This window comes from Triticum dicoccoides, chromosome 3A (assembly GCF_002162155.2).
Source record: "Triticum dicoccoides isolate Atlit2015 ecotype Zavitan chromosome 3A, WEW_v2.0, whole genome shotgun sequence".
Taxonomy (NCBI): Eukaryota; Viridiplantae; Streptophyta; class Magnoliopsida; order Poales; family Poaceae; genus Triticum; species Triticum dicoccoides.
The window spans coordinates 758,444,274-758,447,725 of NC_041384.1; positions in this window are offsets into that span (position 1 = coordinate 758,444,274).

Genomic DNA, 3,452 nt, shown 5'->3' on the forward strand with positions numbered 1-3,452 from the left:
CAGTCCATCCATTTGCGAGGGCAATTGTGGACGAAACATCGCAAGTAAAGCTCCATGCATTCGTTGACTTGCTCTGTGGTGCCATCTGTCTGAGGATGCTGAGCAGAGGAGATATTCAATTTGATATGAGAGAGTTCAGCAAGCTCCTGCCATATCTTGCTGGTGAAAATCCGGTCACTATCCAAGACCATTTTATCTAGAGGCCCATGCAATTTGAAGACATGGTCCATGTAAGCCTTCGCTACTTGGAAAGCTGAAAATGGATGTCGAAGTGGTATGAAATGTGCATAACGTGTGAGCTTATCCACAACAACCAGAATTGAATTGAACCCTCTTTATGTAGGCAATCCCTCCACAAAGTCAAGAGTGGCCATCTACCATGCTTCCCCGGGCACCGGCAATGGCTGTAGCAATCCTGGGTACTTAACATGCTCTGGTTTAGCTTGTTTGCACACATAACACTGTTTCACAAATGCCTTGATGGTTTGCTTCAATTGCGGCCAAGCAAAATTCTGACGGACACGACTGTAGGTTTCTTGGACTCCAAAGTGCCCCCCAATTGCTCATGAGTGCAGTTCTTCCAACACCTTTTTCTGGACAGCAGGGTTGTTGCCAATCCACACTCGCCCCTTGTAGCGAATCAGACCATCCTGGACGGGGAAGGGTCCTTTTGCTGGCTCTTGGACTGCTGCATCTGCCAAGATTTTAGAGCACTGCTGGTCTTGAGCATAGCCAGTTTTCAATTCTTCCAACTATCGAGATACACAGACAGAGATCGCATTTGCTGTAGCTTCAGGGTGCCGAGATAAAGCATCAGCAGCTTGGTTTGCAGACCCCTTGCGGTACTCAATCCGGTATTGCAGACCTAACAATTTTGTCAACGCCTTATGTTGCCAAGGGGTTGTCAGTCTTTCTTCATCGAGGCAAGACAAATGCGGTGATCTGTTCGGATAATAAATTCCGTTGCCACCAGGTAGGGTCTCCAATGTTCCACATCCATTAGCACAACCAAGCTCTCATTTTCATATGTCTAGAAAGTACGGAGTTTGGGACCCAAGGCTTGGCTCAAGAATGCGATTGGATGCTGATTTTGCATCAGTATGGCACCGATCCCCTGGTCTGATGCATCCGTTTTCACCACGAATGGCTTGGAGAAATTTGGCAGTGCCAAAACTGGTGCGCTGGTTAGTGCCCCTTTTAGTGCCTGGAAGGATTCCTCATGCTGCGGTGTCCATCGAAACACCACTCCCTTCATCAGCAATTCGGTCAGAGGTCGACTAATGATGCCAAAGTGACGAACAAATTTCCGGTAATATCATGCCAGACCCAGGAATTGTCGCACTTCCTTAGTTGATTGAGGGCTAGGCCATTTCTGCACTTTGTCAATATTTGTTGGATCAGTCCGCACCCCCTCTGCACTGACGACATGGACCAAGTATGCCAGCTGATTGCGCACAAACGCACACTTGCTCAGTTTGACCTTCATTTGATTCTCCGTGAGCAGCTGGAATACCTTTCGCAACAACAGTACATGCCCTTCCAGTGTGATACTATGCACCAGAATGTCATCGATGAACACGAGAATCCCGTGGCAGGGAAGAGGTGCAAGCACAATGTTCATTCCACCCTGGAACATGCTAAGTCCCCCGGTCACCCCATAAGGCATCACTTCGAACTCAAAGTGGCCGTGGTGTGTCTGGAATGCAGTTTTAGCTTCATCCGGTGGCCTCATCCGAATATGGTGATAACCCGATCTCAAGTCCAAACTGGTGAACCATTTGGATCCATGCAACTCATCAAGCAATTCATCGATGATCAGCAAAGGGTACCGATTCTTTATAGTTATCGCATTCAAGTGTCGGTAATCTATGCAGAAGCGCCATTCTCCGTCCTTCTTCTAAACCAGGAGAACTGAAGACGAAAAGGGGCTGCAACTAATTTGAATGATCCCCTGAGCTAGCATGTCTGCCACTTGTCTCTCGATCTCGTCTTTCTGCGGCTGGACTGTATCGGTAAGGTCGGATGTTGACTGGTGCAGCTCTGGGCATCAGATCAATAGCATGATCAAAAGGACGGGAAGGAGGTAATCCTTTAGGCTCATCAAACAAAGCAGCAAATTCCTTGAGCAAAGCGCCTACTGCTGTAGGTATTTTAGCCGCTTCAACATCAACCTTGATTGCACATAGTTGCACTAGACATCTTACTGACTCTTGTATTTGCATAAGCTGCAGTTGGACTGTCAAAATGGCTGGGCACTCGGTCACCACTTCTGATACTCCATGCAACTGAACGAACTTTCCCTGATGCTTGAACACCATGTATTTACTGCCCCAGTTCACTGTCATCAACCCCCAGGACTCCAGCCAATCCATTCCAAGAATCATGTCGTAACTGCCCAAAGGGAACAGCTTCAGAGTAGACTGGAATCGATGCCCCTGTATCTCATACTCACAGACCGACACTTCCATAGTGCAGCTTGTCACGGATCCATCCGCCACCTTCACTCGCAAGGGTCGTGCCATAGGTTAAACTTCAGGCAAAGACTCTGCAATGTCAGTGTTGATAAAGCTATGGGAGGATCCAGAGTCAAACAGCATCAACAACGTCTTGCCGTTAAGTGTGCATAGCATGCGGAAGGACTTTGGAGCTTCGGTTCCTGTGGATGCAGCAGTGGCTAATAGGAAAAGATCATCCTCTGAAGTGTCCTGCGACGCCGGAGATTCAGGCGGCGTGGGTGGCGTCAACAAACCCATGAGTTCCTCCATGACATGTAATGGCGCCGTGGCCGCACAAACATGGCCAGGACCCCAACGGTCGCCACAAGTGAAACAAAGCATGTGTGCCTTGCGGTAGGCTCGTAGTGTGCGGAGCTTGTCGTCCATTGGCGAATTGGCAATGGGGATCCGTGCATTATCTGGACTGCGCGGCCATCCGTCCCACCCAATCCGGCCGAGGAAGGTGATCCCTTAGAAAGAACCCCCGCCGAAGGCACCACCACTGGCAAAGGCGGTCTGGTCGTGAATCGACATCCCATGGAGGACGGGGATTTTCCCTTCTGCCCAGCCGCGGCCTCCTGGTCCTGGCGAATCATGTCGATGACCTCCTCCTGCAATTCAGCAAGAGCCACAGCAGTTTCCAAATCCTTGGGACAATGAAGCATAACAGCAACTTTCATACCATGATGCAATCCATCCATAAATTGCATGGTAAAGAACAAGGGATCCCAAGAACTGTGATGAGCTAACAGACTATGCATAGCTACATTAAAGTGCTCTGCATATTCTAAGACTGATCCTTGCTGTTTAAGCCTGGAAAATTTGCGAAGCAACTGCTGAAATTCAGACCTCCCAAATTTGTCTAAGATAGACCCAACGAACTGATCCCAATTAGTGGATTTAATGTGTGCATGTGACCATTCTAACCACAAGGCAGCAGCCCCCGTGAAATTTACC